Source organism: Mirounga angustirostris, unplaced genomic scaffold (genome assembly GCF_029215605.1).
Source record: "Mirounga angustirostris isolate CCGP_5_RB_7025 unplaced genomic scaffold, mMirAng1.0.hap1 SCAF_14, whole genome shotgun sequence".
In the NCBI taxonomy this organism is placed as follows: domain Eukaryota; kingdom Metazoa; phylum Chordata; class Mammalia; order Carnivora; family Phocidae; genus Mirounga; species Mirounga angustirostris.
In genome coordinates, this window is record NW_026991722.1 from 94,822,544 (window position 1) to 94,839,023 (window position 16,480).

The 16,480-nt window shown below is 37.7% G+C and overlaps 1 long non-coding RNA gene across 2 annotated transcripts; it reads left to right on the plus strand.

Moving 5' to 3' along the window:
• Nucleotides 1-1,416: 1,416 nt before the first annotated feature.
• Nucleotides 1,417-15,701, plus strand: LOC135362591 (uncharacterized). Of its 2 annotated transcripts, XR_010407472.1 has the most exons (4): nucleotides 1,417-1,680; nucleotides 2,666-2,756; nucleotides 2,957-3,475; nucleotides 13,985-15,701. It is a non-coding gene; the product is annotated as an uncharacterized LOC135362591 (long non-coding RNA). The 2 variants fall into 2 exon arrangements; XR_010407471.1 differs by lacking the exon at nucleotides 1,417-1,680 and having other exon boundaries at nucleotides 2,360-2,756.
• The last annotated feature ends 779 nt before the right edge of the window (nucleotides 15,702-16,480 follow it).

Sequence of the window (16,480 nt, forward strand, 5' to 3'; positions counted from 1 at the left end):
AGAGGCATTCTTCATTTTTGTTAGTGTTTTTGATTTCTAGCATTTCCTTCTGATTCTTTCTTAGAGCTTCTGTCTCTCTGCCTATATTACCCATCTGTTCTTGTATACTGTCTACTTTCTCCATTAGGATCTTTAACATATTAAACACTTATTTTAAGTTCCCTGTCTAATAATTCCAACATATGTATAATTTCTGAGTCTAGTTCTGAGGATTGTTTTTTTCTCTTCAGACTGTTTTTTGTTGTTGTTGTTGTTTTTGTCTTTTGTCATGTCTTGTAATCTTTTTGCTGAAAGTCACACGTGTTGTATGAGGTAATAAGAACTACGGTCAACAGACATTTAGTATGAAAATCTATGGTCATCTGGCTGGGAGTTTCGCTATTTAGCATTTACAGTGTTCTAGGTGCCGGAGGCCTCCAATTCTTCCAGCGCCCCCGTTTTTTTCTCTGCTTTTGACTCTGGCCTCCCTAAGTACTATTCCTCAGGGAGAGGGCAGGTCAGCTCTCTGAGATGGACTCCACTGTTATCATACTGGAGTCCTTTGATGTGGTGATAATGTATAGAGGAGGAGAAGCATTCTACAATCTCATGAACCAATCTCATTCTCTTAATGGGTCTGTGTCACGGAGCTGGGACTGTCACAAGCATTTCCTCTATTGGTATTTTCCCCCTGCCCCTACTCTTTTTTGAGTGCAGCATTCCCAATCTTTTCCCTTGGAACCGTGATCCATGTTGATTATGCTTTGTTTTTATCATATAATGAAGTACACAGGAAGTTCAGAGTCTACTGTTATGGGAGAAATGTCTTTTCCCTAGCTTGGATATCGCTCTAGTCAAGTCTTTTCTGATGGGGCAAAGGCTTTTGTTATGGACATATTTCACAAAGATTACTCTTCCCTTCCTCCCAGAGCCATGAGTGGATCTCTCACATCTTCATCTTGAGAACCTGTGAGTTTCCTGAAGGTAAAGTCCATGAAAGAATGTCCCCCCACCCCCACCCAAGACTGTGGCTCTCGATGGCTTCTCACTCATGTGAATCCACGCTCAGCTCTGAGCAATTCATCAAAGTTACCATTTGAGTGTTTCTACCAGTGTTTGGCTCCAGTGGCTTTTGCTCCAAGTCAGCAGACCTAGCCTTTGTCTCTCCAGATTTGGGGTTGACAGTTTGCCTTGCAACTTCAATTCCCTCATGAGTCCAAGAAATGTCATTGATTTTCCAAGAAAGAGTTCAGCTTCTTCTTGTAAAGATAGAATGATTTCCAAGCTTGTTATGTGTCAGAGCTGAAACCAGAAGTTCTAAATCTTTCCCTTTACCTGAGAGCCTTCACCAGATTCTAAGAAAGAAAAAGCAAAGTCTCCAAAATAATCCGGCATCTACTCATTGCTAATTTGTGTCTTAGGAAAGAGGAAGGGAATGCTAACATATTAATTTCTTTATCTGCCTGTCCTTTATAGAGGAAGAAGGCCAGCCAGAAAGTCACTGAAATAGTTTGGGGGCAAAAAAACTTAGGTGTACCACATTAAAAGAGGACAACAATCCATCCAGCCCAGTATCCCATCTGACTGTGTTGTGGGGGAGCAGACCAACAGAGATGAAAACAAATGTAGTGATGGATCTATTGTCCACCAAATCATGAGAACCCTTAAAATCACAACATCATAGCATGTCAGAACTAGAAGGTGGGTAGAAACTGCTCCTTTATGCTGTTGTTTAAATCCTGTAGACTTTCATAGAGGTGTAAAATGTCTTAAAAATATAGCACTAGTGATAATGGGAAAAAGAAGGAAGGCAACATCCACTTCTCTTCTTTCTATCTTATCATCAAGTCATTTGTGAACACATCATAAAACTATGTATATCATAAATCTGCTGTCACCTCCATCAGCTCTCCATTCCATCTGAGTCAGTGTCAGAGAAAGAAATGAGGAAGACGTTTATGCTCTTCTTGCTCATTGGTTCAAATGGTGAGGAAGACTGTATCAAGACAGACAGAGGGATGAGGCAACAGCAAGAATAATAACCCTAAGGCCACAAGTGTGTCATAAGAAAATATTTTTGCTAGACTTCAGATTCCCCAACATGAGTCATCTGAGGATAGTCCTGGAAGTGGTATTTTTGTTTTGTTTGTCTGGAATGTTATATAACTTGTTGTATGGTTGGTTGTCTTAGTCTTAGATGTCAGAATAGGAAGCAACCAAAAGTCAATCTTGTTTAACATTCTTCAGGCTATGCTTGAATCTTTTGGTTTGCCCGGGTCCAGGTGACCTCTCCTGAGGCCCCAGGTCCACAGGGCTCATTAATCCCCAACCAACTTACTTTATGTTCCAGAGCACTGGTTGTTACAAAGTTCTCTCTCTTGCTGAACCCAATTCTATTTTCTTGTAAATCCATGAATTGATCTTAATTATTGCACAAAATAAATATCTTTGACAATTGAGCTATTAGCCCACATATGAATTTTGTAGTTACTGGACACAGTATTTCTGAGACAAAATCTTGGATGAAATTCAACAATTCTTTCTTTCATTTTCAGGTATGTCAAAATAGATGAATCAAAATGCCTAGCCTCAGTGATTTAAGGAGTTCACTAAACTGACCTATAAATAAAGCAGCTGAAAGAAGTTTGGAACATAACACATAGAAATGTATTTATTTTTCTCCAAGGAGTGAATGAGCCCATGTCCCTGAGGGGCCCAGAGGGCAGGAATCTGCCCTCAGTTTGTGCAGATTAAAGACCACTTTCTCATCTAGAGTGGTAAGTGAGTGTTAATTGGAGGGAAGCGGTGAGTTACATTAAAGGAAGCATTTCCAATTCCAACTATTAAGATACACATGAAAATTGGCAGCTGTGGGTATATAAAGTGAGAGCATACTAGAGTAAATATTACAGAGAGAATGCCACATTCAGTCATGATAGGTGAGACAAATGAGTTCTTAGAATATTCTCTTTTTCAGAAAGACACTGGACCTTGAATTGGAAGAACTTGAAAAAATTAAAAGGCATGGAGACCTTATTGTCCTGAATGTGGTTTCAGGTAGGTGATTTGTTCTAATCTCAGCCAAAGTCTGAGCCCATTGCAGAGAAGGCAGCATGCTGGTGGCAGAAGGAGGGACATGGAGAGAGGAAGGCATGGAAAACATTGATCCAAGCGAAAATGGCCCTGGGAAGAAAGGCAGAGGTGTTTTTGTTTGTTTGTTTGTTTTATTATTTTTTTATTAATCTTTTATTTGAGTAGTTGTTACACAATGTCACATTGGCTTCAGTTGTACAACATACTGATTCAACTTCTTTATATGTTATGCTCACCACAAGTGTAGCCACCATCTGCACCCTACAACACTGGAGGTTCTTGATTTCCTCCAGTTGGGAACAACTGTGAGCATGGACAGCAGCAGTGACAGAATGGGCTCCAGCTCCTGAATCAGCAGGCAGCACGGAGGGAATGGCTTGTAATCTCAGCACCTGAGCTCTGTGTAAGTACAAAATGCAAACACCAGCTGAGCACCAAGTGATCAGATAACCACATGTACAAAGGAAGAGACAATGGCCAATTTATAATGCAATGTCATTAACTAAGAGAATTCAGAACCCGCAGGAGGATCTTGCTCTGGCACATTCCCAGAATCTAAGTTGATTGATTTTTTTTTAACTTTTATTTATTTATTTATTTATTTATTTATTTATTTATTTATTTATTTATTTATTTTTAATTTTTTTATTCTTATGTTAATCCCCATGCATCATTAGTTTTAGATGAAGTGTTCCATGATTCATTGTTTGTGCATAACACCCAGTGCTCCATGGAGAATGTGCCCTCCTCAATACCCACCACCAGGCTAACCCATCCTCCCACCCCCCTCCCCTCTAGAACCCTCAGTTTGTTTTTCAGAGTCCATCATCTCTCATGGTTCGTCTACCCCTCCGATTTCCCCCGCTTCATTCTTCCCCTCCCGCTACCTTCTTCTTCTTCTTTTTTTTATTCTTAACATATATTGCAGTATTTGTTTCAGAGGTACAGATCTGAGATTCAACAGTCTTGCACAATTCACAGCGCTTACCACATGAGTCATTTTGTTTAATGTATTATATGTGGTATGGGTAATAATGTCTTAATGATGATTCAAATTCAAACTTACTTGTCATAAAGAAAGATCATGTTTGAAGAAAATAATGATTAGGGGGCCACAGGTAGTAATTACTTTGAGAAAAAGTGATGCTTCCATCTGTAAAATCTTCCATCCTTATAGAAATTTATCTGACATAGCCCCATAGCATTTCCTTAAGCTTACTTTTGATTGGACAAAGCTAAAGTAGGCTTTCTTTACTGATTCATTTGTTTTAATAAATTGGCATCTAAAAAATTCATAAGCAACCTGTAACAAAACCTAACTGAATTTTTGTTGAGCTGTTTTTATTTATTTTTAAAAATTATTTATTTATTTATTTTATTATGTTACGTTAATCACCATACATTACATCATTAGTTTTTGATGTAGTGTTCCATGATTCATTGTTTGCGTATAATACCCAGTGCTCCATTCAGTACGTGCCTGCTTTAATACCCATCACAGGACTAACCCATCCCCCCAACCCCCCTCCTCTCTAGAACTCTCAGTTTGTTTCTCAGAGTCTATAGTCTCTCATGGTTCATCCCCCCTTTGATTTCCACCCCCTTCATTTTTCCCTCCCTGCTATCTTCTTCTTCTTCTTCTTCTTCTTTTTTAACATATAATGTATTGTTCCAGAGGTACAGGTCTGTGATTCAACAGTCTTACACAATTCACAGTGCTCACCATAGCACATACCCTCCCTAATGCCTATCACCCAGCCACCCCATCCCTCCCACCCCCCACCACTCCAGCAACGCTTGGTTTGTTTCCTAAGATTAAGAATATCTCATATCAGTGAGATCATATGATACACGTCTTTCTCTGATTGACTTATTTCACTCAGCATAATATCCTCCAGTTCCATCCATGTCGTTGCAAATGGCATTATTTCATTCCTTTTGATGGCTGCATAATATTCCATTATATATATATATATATATCTCACATCTTCTTTATCCATTCATCTGTTGATGGACATCTTGGCTCTTTCCATAGTTTGGCTATTGTGCACATTGCTTGTTGAGCTCTTTTTAAAATAAGATTCCTCTATCTTAGGATTCTCAACACCAGCTTACCTCCTTTATAGACAGACCAAAAAAAGGAAAGTTCTTGGTGCTTTACTTTGAGGAAAAATGTCTTAATTTTGAATATGTAAGAAAAAGAGTGTAATGCATATTTTATCTTATTGCATATACATACAGCTATTACTTGGGTTTCTTTGTGAACTTCACAGCTGGAGTTACAGACTGATGATCATTTCATGTACCATCCTAATATCCATGGCAGTTATTCAAATGAGTTATTTAACTGACAAATATATTCAGACTTTAGAATAGGTTATGTGTTCATTCTCTTAGTGTTCAAGGGTAATGCAAAGCTCAATGCCAATTAGTCTAGAAGTTTCTTGGAGGGGTGAACAGGGGCAGGAACTACTCTTGTTTCTCACAAGGCTGAGCTTATTGTGAGACTTTAAATGAAAAACAAAATAGGGGCACCTGGGTACTCAGTCAGTTAAACATCTGGCTGTTGATTTTGGCTCAGGTCACAATCTCAGGGTTGTGAGATTGAGCTCTGCATCAACTCCATCCAACATGGAGTCTGCTTGAGAAACTCTCTCCCTCTCCCTCTGCCCCTCCCCCCTCACTAAAATCTTAGAAAGAAATAAAAACAAAATAATGGGTTGTAGAAAATGAATCTCTAATTTCTATTTTTAAGATTTTATTCGAGAGAGAGCGAGCACGAGTGAGAGAGCACAAGCAGGGGGAGTGGCAGAGGGAGAGGGAGAAATGGGTTCCCACTGAACAGGGAGCCCAATGTGGGGCTTTATCTCAGGACCGTGGATCATGACCTGAGCTGAAGGCAGCTGCTTAACTGTTTGAGCCACCCAGGCACCCCTAATCTCTAATTTCTAACCTAGTTATTGAGCAAATTATTTGAGGTTTATTGGTCTCTCCTTACCCAACGTTGATATAGTAGTTACTTAATTATACCACCATCATAAACAAAAGCAATCATTTATGGTATGCTTTTCTAAATTAAAAAGCACAAGGCAATACCCCCCACCCTAAACACACACATGCACACACACACACACACATTCCAAATAGCAGCTATCTGAATCTGAATCTCTCCACATATCCTTCAAAGAGCACACAGGACAATGAGGATTTCAAGAGTCACCTATAAACCTTATCTACAACAAAACAAGGAGACAAAGAATAATATAAACTGTAAATGTAATTGGGAAAAGCATTCTGAACAGCGAGCCAGGCTCAGCATCCAGGCGGCAGCAAGGGTTAAATGTCAGAGAAAGATCGCAGCGTGGTGTGGCAGTGGTGGAGGACGAAAACATTTCCTCACCCTCTTAGGGTGCTGGCTGCATCGGAAAATTAATTTGACAGAGGCAGCTTAACAGGAGAAATGTGTACACATTTCTTTGATATAAGTTTGAAATCACAGAGCAGCCTTCAAAAGAAATGAAAAGCCAAGGAAACAGAGCTGTGTATTTTTATTTTAGGTCTGAGGAAGACTGGATGGTCATGGAGGAATATGATAGGTTAAGGAGAATGAAGTTAAGTGTAGTAAATGGGTGTCCTTTTGTCTTGGGAGATAATGATGTTCCTTTCCTTTGGGTACCCTCCAGGTACACGGAGAGCACCTCTCATGTGAAGACTCTGTGACCTGTTTCAGAGACGAGGGGTGAGGGGTGTGGAGGTCAGAGTGACCTTCCTGCTTCTGCCTGTTTCTCAAAGTCCCTCAGCTTAAAATATGCAATAGGCCAGTATGCCATATTTGGGGGTAGTATGTCCTGAACTTTCCCCATCATAGTGGTGGAATGAGAAGGCACCTCCAGGAGAAGAAGGGCCTCTCTCTCCTTTTTTTTTTTTTTTAAGATTTTATTTATTTATTCATGAGAGACAGAGAGAGAGAGAGAGAGAGAGGCAGAGGGAGAAGCAGGCTCCCAAGGAGCAGGGAGCCTGATGTGGGACTCGATCCCAGGACTCTGGGATCATGACCTGAGCCAAAGGCAGACGCTTAACCATCTGAGCCACCCAGGCGCCCCATGGAGGGCCTCTCTTGAGTAGGCCGATGTTGAGACTAGGTCTGAGACCTTGGGGATCAAAGCCCTGGCTAATGTGGGATTAAAATGCCTCTGGCCTTCCCCTTGCTTGTGCTCTCTCTCGCTCTCTCTCAAATAAATAAATAAAATCTAGAAGAAGGAGAAGCAGCTTAAAATTCATCAGCCTGGAGGTGTTAGTCTTCCGGGGAAGAGGGAGCCAACAGGGAGGCCCGAGAGGGAAGGAAAGAAATGTAGCAAAAGGCTATGTTATTGGAAGAAAAGAATATTTCTTATCACAGGGCACTTTGATGACCCTACAAATTAGAAGACAATGATGAAGCAGACCCCACTTCCAAAGGGGAAAAAAAAAAGAAAGAAAAGAAAAATACTTAAACATTATAAGAAATGGGCTAAAACGAAAGTGAGGAAGAGTATAAGACACTGCAGAAAAACACTTAATAGATTTGAATAATAAGGAAGATACTCCTTGTTCAGGGATACAACAGTACAACATTATAAACCTGCCCATTCTTCTGAATCAACATACAAACTGAATACAATCAAAATAAAAATACCAATGAGTTTGGTTTATTTTTCCCTTGGGCTAGACATTTGATTCTAAAATGTATATAGATTCTTAAAAAATATGGCATAATAGCCAAGGAAACTCTGAAAAGAAAGTAAAGGGGTCTTCACCCTATGAAATATTATAATATTCCATCAAGCTTCTGCAGGTAAGCAATGTGGAAATGTTCCTTGAGCAGACAGACCAGTGGAACAGAGTAGAAAGTCCAGAAATAGATTCAACTATATGGAACATTTGTATGTGATAAAGGATGCATCTCAAATCATTGGGAAAATCTTGAACTTTCTCATAAATTGTGTTAAGACACCTAGATTCATTGATGAGAAAGTAAAATTGGATTTATACTTCACATAAGAAGAAACCCCAAATGATCAGTGATCTAAAGGTAACATTGAAACCATGTAAATGTTCTATTTGGAACATAATCTTGGAGGGAAGAAAAATTCAAAATCCAGATACCATAAAAGATTGATAAAATCAACTCTGTGTATGGGTGTGAGCATGTGTTTCAATGTAGCGAATAGAACAGAATTAACCATCAAAGCTAAAATAAAATAACATGCTTTTCACCTGAAGAATCTTTTTGTTAACCAAAATGTTTTACCTATTTTCAGGTGAGTAAAAACAGGGCAATATCCAGATGGAACTTCGTGAAATTTATAAATCTCAGCGCAAAAAGCACATCCTCAAGTATTCAGGCAGAAAAAGTCAATTTACTTAAAATAAAGAAAAATAATCTTTGTCTCAGACTTTTCCATGGTAATGAACATCAGATAGAAACAAGAGTGCCATTTACAGAGATTTAAAGCAGAAAGGTTGTAACCAGGATTCTAGACTAAACAAGTTTTCCTTAATCTGTAAAAGCAAAAAGAAATAGTCAAGGCTTTAAAAAGTAGTTCATTTCTGTGCTGCGCCCTTCCTTAACAACAAAACAAAACGACAAACTTCCCATGCTGAATATGTATTGCATCAAAGCAAAGCAAAAAACTTGAGAATGTGGAAATTACAGCAGGTAAGTTAGATAACATTCAGATATTTTTTTAAAAATTGTAATAATTGGGCGCCTGGGTGGCTCAGATGGTTAAGTGTCTGTCTTCAGCTCAGGTCATGATCCCAGGATCCTGGGATGGAGTCCAGCATCAGGCACCCTGCTCAGCGGGGAGCCTGCTTCTCCCTCTCCTGCTCCCCCTGCTTGTGTGCTCTCTCTCTCTCTCTGTGTCAAATAAATAAAATCTTTAAAAATAAATAAATAAATAAATAAATATTGTAATAATTATTTTAAAAAGTTGAAGACATAGTGCATATATTTTTTGGAAGGTTTTTTTTTTATTATTTTGTTTTATGATGTTATGTTAGTCACCATACATTACATCTAGTTTTTGATGTCGTGCTCCACGATTCATTGTTTGCGTATAACACCCAGTGCTCCATTCAAATATGTGCCCTCCTTAATACCCATCACCAGGATAACCCATCCCCCCACACCCCTCCCCTCTAAAACCCTCAGTTTGTTTCTCAGAGTCCATAGTCTCTCGTGGTTTGTCTCCCCCTCTGATTCCCCCAGCTTCATTTTTCCCTTCCTACTATCTTCTTTTTTTTCTTTTAACATATAATGTATTATTTGTTTCAGAGGTACAGGTCTGTGATTCATCAGTCTTAACACAATTCACAGTGCTCACCATAGCACATACCCTCCCCAGTGTCTATCACCCTGCCACCCCATCCCTCCCACCCCCCACCACTTCAGCAGCCCTCAATTTGTTTCCTGAGATTAAGATTTCCTCATATCAGTGAGATCATATGATACTTGTCTTTCTCTGATTTACTTATTTTGCTTAGCATAATACCCTTTAGTTCCATCCACATCATTGCAAATGGCAAGATTTTGCATTTTTTGATGGCTGCATAATATTCCATTGTGTATATATACCACATCTTCTTTATCCATTCATCTGCTGATGGACATCTTGACTCTCTCCATAGTTTGGCTATTGTGGACATTGGGGTAGTGCATATATTTTTTAAATGTTCCTAAAAGTGAAAGGGACCTCTGTCTCTCTACCCCCTCTCACACACACACCTTTAAATTCCAGATTATTGGCAACCAAAATTAAGAATTAGATGGAGGAAAAGAGCAAGAAATACGAAGCTGCTAATTTTCTAATTTTACATCAAGAAGTATCAGTAGAAACTTTCTTTGGCAATAGTAATGAAATCAATATTGTTGCAAGTGCATGTTTTAAGATTCAAAGAAACTTATCAGATAATTAAAAGTATATGTATACACCATTCTAATTGTTAGAGATTAAAAAACATTAAAAATAATCAATTTATTTAAAAAAGAGAGAAAACAAGAACAAAAGCGCAGGCCAACAAGAAAACAAAGATAAAAAATGTCAAATCCAATTGGCACCAAAATTTGATTTCCTCACCTATAATGTGGGTTACTTAAAACCTAATTTATAGGTTAATCTTGGGGATGAATAGGATAATGCTCAAAAAGTACTTAGCAGTGCCTGGCTCACAAAGTTCAGTGCTCTTGCTGCTGCTGATTATTACTATTATTACTATTAATCATCATCATTAACAATTATATATATGTATATATATATATATATATATATATCACCTACAAAAATAAATTTAAATGGATGTAATTTGATACACTATTTTAATCTTTTTTATTAAAAGAAAAAGATTAATGCTATAAGTAAAATAAGAGAATTGAAAGTTAAAGCATGTGAAAAGATATATCAAAGAAACACAAACCAAAGAAAGCACAACAATGGAGAATCCAAGGTGAAGAGGCATGGAACATTGCAAAGATGATCATTTTATATGCACAAGGGAAAAATCACAGTGAAGATAAAATTGTCATGAAATTTAATGCATTAAAAGTGTATCTCTAAAATAAATAACATAAAAACATTTGGAAATGCAAGAAATAAGGGAATTTTAAACATGTTATCCTCAATAATCATAAATCAAAAGACCAAAATAGAAAGTCTATAGAGGATTTTAATGATGCAATTAATAAGATCTAATTAATATATATTAAACATTTTACCTTACAAAGATTTTGATGTGGAAATTTTTTCAGTGCAATAAGAATGGTTTTATTAAAGCATGGGGATAGGACCCATGGGCAGAAAGAGCTGGTCTGGACTTGTGTGGGGTGACTGATTATATACTTTCAAGTTGGGAGGGGGTCAGGGATATAGCATAAGTCTCTAAGGACTTTTGGAAGCAAGGTTTCCAGGACCCTGAGGGAGCTAGCTATCGTTGGGAAAAGGTCATGTATTATTGTCTAATAAAGCCTTAGTCATGAGGCCCTTGAGATGTATATCAGTGGGCCATATGTTTGGAGGATGATTGCTAACAAAGATCTTGGGGGGTAGAGATAAAAGAAGTTTCCAAAGGAATTGTTAATATGTTAAGGAAGACTTACAGAATTTTGGGGGTTGAGACAATGTTAAACTAAGATTACCTTTTGCCTTTAAGAAAGTGTCAACACTGAAGCAGCTGAGGTCTCAGAGGAAAGTCACTCTGCTTGTTTCAAGGACTAGTTAATGGGCTGTGGTAAGGAAATTTAATTTTTTCCTTTTGCCTTTGTTACCCACATCGGATTAAATATACCCTTCTAAGTTTTTGGAAAATATTAACTGAATCACATATTTCATATAGTTTATAAGATTTTCATAATATTTGATTTGTACATGACAGTCTCTCACAACAATGCGATAAAAATAAAAACTAATGCTGGTAAAACATTTAAAAGAATCCAATCACTTGAGACTAAAAAGCAAACTTTTCAAACATTAGCTCACTAGGAAATGAAAGTTACTAACTATAAACCATTTATAAATAACCTGACAAACCCTATGTTAAAATTATGTGCCAAGACAATTCAATGGAGGAAAGAATAGTCTTTTTAACAAATGGTGCTGGGACAACTAGATGTCCACATGAAAAAGAATAAAGTTGAAGTCTTCTCGCATATTACATACAAAACATAGTCAATGTGGATCGGCACCAAAATGGAGGAGCTAAAACTATAAAACTTGCAGAAGAAAACCTAAGTGTAAATTTTCATGACTTTGGATTTGGCAACGATTGCTTAGATGGGACACCAAAAGCATAAGCAACAACAACAGAAGATAGATAAACTGGGCATGATCAAAATGAAACACTTTTGTGCTTCTAAGCACACCATCAAGAAAGTGGGGGGAAAACTCCCACAGAATGGGAGAAAATTTTGCATATACTATATCTTATAAGGGACTTGTATCTGGAATGGATAAAGAAAATTACACACACACACACACACACATGCATGCATGATGGTATGTTATTTGGCCACAAAAAAAAGAAGGAAATCCTGACATTTGCAACAACATAGATGGACCTTGAGGGAATTTGCTCAGTGAAGTAAGTCAGACAGAGAAAGACAAGTACCCCATGATTTCATATATATATATATATATATCAACCCCTTATGTAGTACACCTAAGACTAATGCAATGTTATATGTCAATCATATCTCATTAAAAAATTATCATTGAAGGGTACCAAAATATGCCACCCCAAAATATACCCCTTTAGCATAGGGACTATTTTGAACTAAAGGCCATTGAGAACAAGCAGACACAGGAAAAGCTCTAAAAACAGGGTACAGGTTTGTCTTTTGTAAAGGAAATCTACATTTGTAGAGGTGGGTCTCTCTCCTGTATCTGGAAGAGGTGGACACTTAAGAACAAAGAAGGCACCAACTTAAATGTACAGAACAAGTCTTACTAAGCAACTCTTGTTTACCATACTTCTCCTGGCCACTTTCCCACAAATTGCCTCCCTGACCAGAAAATTCCCAAACCCCTTTTCTGTATTTAAGCCCAAGATCTAACCACCTCTTTGGGTACTGAGTGCTCCCACATGCCCTTAAACTTCTGTGTGTTCTCATGTTCATCTGCCTGTGGCTAGTCTAATGCACAAGCCCCTGCTGGAGAACCTAGGATGGGTAGAGGAGGAGAATTTTCTCCCTTACATCAGGAAAGGGGAAAGCTGCTGAGTTCATAGATTAATAAATCTGAAAGCTAGTTATATAAATAAGAGAAACTCAACAACAGACATGCATTCACTTTTAATTTTTACTATTTTGATTAAATAAATTTGATTCAAATAAAGATACACAAATGTGGGAGTAAAAACATGACGTGAGTACAGACTCAGAGGAAACTATACAAGTAAGGATAACCTTAAAATACATATTCAATAAATAAATTTGATATTTTTATGAAAAGCATCATTTTCTGGCCAAGTATAAATTATAAAACTTTACTTAAAAAGAAGCAGAAAACCTGAATAATCCAATGACTATGCACGCTACTGAAAGGATTTTTCAGAAACTTTTAAACCACTTCAAAATTTTTCAAGGTCAAGTGGTTTCATACAAAATAATTTCTACTGTATATAATAGAGCACAGATGCCTAATCTATAGTTTTATTTAAATCTCAATTTATTTTCATGAACTTATATTAACTTGGTACCAGTGCTTGAGAAAGACAGCACCAAAACCACTCAACTTAAAAAAAAATAGCATATGAGACACTCTCACTTATGAATATAGGTGCAAAAATTCTAAATGAAATTTCAACAAATCAATTTCAGTGCTAAATAAAAATGAGAACATACCACACGATCAAACAGAATTATTCCAGGAATGTAAGGACAACTCTGCACTAGGAAATCTATCAATTTAATGTATCAGATCTGCAGTTGAAGGAAAATCTACACAATTATTTCTACTGAAAATGCATTAAAAATGATGATACTTTTTAAAAAAAATTAATAGGCTTTATTTTTTAGAACTGTTTTAGGTATGCCCCCCCCAAAAAAAAATTAGTGAAAAATACAGAGCTTCCATATACTCTCTCTTCTTGCAGTCTCCTCTACAATTAACATCTTACATTAGGGTGGTACATTTGTTACAAGTGATGAGCCAATGTTGATACATTGTTATTAACTCAAGTCCATAGTTCACATTAGGATTCACTCCTGGTGTTGTACCTTCTATGGGTGTGAACAAATGTATAATGCCCCCTATCCACCATTATAGCACCCTACAGAAGATTTCACTGTCCTAAAACTCCCCTGTGCTCCACTTATTCATCTTTCCCTCCTCCCAAGCCCCTGATCCATTGACTATCTTCATAGTTTTGAATTTTCCAGGAAGCAGAATATGCGGCCCCAAAAATATGACTGAAGGACTCCAGGACATGCCACCCTAACATATGCTGCTTTGGTACACTGATTACTTTGACCTGAAAGCACTGGAAAACAGCAGATGCAGGAGGACTCTGATCTCCCTCATCTGCCTTAAGTCAGACCCTCCAAAAGGAACTAGGTCATCATCAATCCCCTCCTGGGAGTGTCTTCAGCAAGGAAGATGGATTCTTAGTACAGGAGATGAGACTAAAAGTCGGCATCGCATCCAGACACACTCTGTCCCAAACCGTCAGACTCCCCATCGAGTCTTCTGAGGGCCCCTTCTGCTTTCCTAAAACCATTTTCTCTCCCCTAAGAAGCCTGCAACTTCCCTTTTCCTTATTAAGATGGCATTTATTCCTGAGTTCTAAGCCACCTCAGACAGTTAGTCATTTTCCCCCATGAAACTTCCACGTATACATGAGACAGAAATGTTAATAAACTTCTTTTTGTTCTTCTCTTGTTAGTCTGTCTTTTATTACAGGAGTCTTAGCTAAGAACTCAGAAGGTAGAGGGAAAATTATTTTTCCTTCCCTACAGTAGGACTCATAGAGTATGTAGCTTTTCAGATTGGTGTTTTTTACTTAGCAACATGTATTTAAGGTTCTTCTATGTCTTTTCATGGTTTATAGTTTTGTGGGGGTTTTTGCAGTTTTAAATAAGCTGCTGTTATGAATAAACATTCACGTGGAGGTTTCGGTCTGAATGTAGATTTTTCAACTCATTTCGGTAAATACCAAGGAGCATGATTACTAGGTCATATAGTAAAAGCATATTTAATTTTGAAAGAAACCATCAAACCAACTCCCAAAGTCACTCTACAATTCTGTACTCACACAAGAAATGAATAGGAGTTTCTTTTGCTCCATAGCCCACATCTGGTGTTGCCAGTGTCCTGCATTTTGGCCATTCTAGTAGGTGTATAGTGCTATCTCCTTGTTTTAATTTGCAATTCCATAATCATGTTGAGCATCTTTTTTCACATGCTTATTTGCCATCTGTATATCTTATTTGGTAAAGTATCTGTTCAGCTCTTCTGCCTATTTTTAAATTGTTTGTTTTCTTATGTTAACTTTTAAGAGTTCGTTGTATATTTTAGATACCAGTCCTCTATCTAATATGTACCTTGAAAAAACTTTCCTTTGAAAGAGGCTTGTTTGCTCATTCCCCTAGGAGTGTCATTTGTAGAACAGAAGTTTCTAATTTTAATGGAATGCACTTATTAATTTTTTCTTTTACTGATTGTGCTTTTAGATCTAAGAAGTCATAGCCCCTGGCTGCCTTAGTTGGTAGAGCATGAGACTCTTGCTCTTGGTTGTGAGTTCAAGCCCCATGTTGGGTGTAGAAATTACTTAAAAATAGATCTAAGACGTCATTGCTAAACCCAAGGTCATCTAGGTTTTTCTCCTATATTAGCTTCTTGGAGTTTTATAAAATATGTTTTTTAATTAGAAAAAATAGAGACTCTGAATAAGTCAAGGTCCCCACCAGATTATTTAATCGAGACTTTAGTGAAGGGACAACTTGAAACAAGCTTGGCAAAGCTAAGGAAACATACAAGGGGTGGTGAGACACCTAAAGATAGCACCCATGGTAAGCTATTACCACTCCTAGGGCAGATAGGGAAAGGGAAGAGGTAGGGCTGGCACCTAAGCAATGGTAAAGGGGCTATTACTGGGGACTCAACTACTACTAAAGATTTCACTTTGGGGCAGGGAGAGAGCCAAGGAAGAACTCTTCTCCTTCCCTTCCAATGTCATGTCAGTGACCCTAGTTGGCCAAACCCAATAGAAGGCAGCCAGCAAATGAGGCTAGGGAGTACAGTCTCCAGAAGTTGCCCTCGTGAAGCACAGAGCTGAGCAGAGACAGGTGGGAAGTCCATGTGGGAGAGGGCACATGAAGAATAAGGACCATGAGCTCTTTGCATGACAGAAAAAATACATGAGTCACACTTTGACTATTATGGACCAAGGTTCAAAGCTGAACTTTATGACCAAGGTGAGTGAACACCTCCATTTCTTTATGTTTAACTGGGAATAACAATAACCCTGCATTATAAATACTGAGATGACTATATTAAATGTCTACTATATAAAGTATTGATGAGTACCCAATATATACTAGCAACTGCTGCAACTATTACTACTATTACTAGGGTAGTCATTTTGATTGGAGGGAGAGGAGAAACAGGCAGCAAAACCAGAAATGTAAGCATTATCTCTTAATAGAAGACATACATGAAATTAACAGCCAAAGCCATACCTGGCAATGAGATATTAACATGCCCCACCAAAACCAAGAACCAGGGAGGGATGTTTTCTATCACTATTATCATCTAATGTTCTAGAATTTTAGCCAACACAGCAAAATATGTAACACTGGAAAGAGAAGACATTTACCTTTTTATTACTTTTAGGTAATGATGATTCTCTATCTAGAAAGATCCCAACACCCAAATTT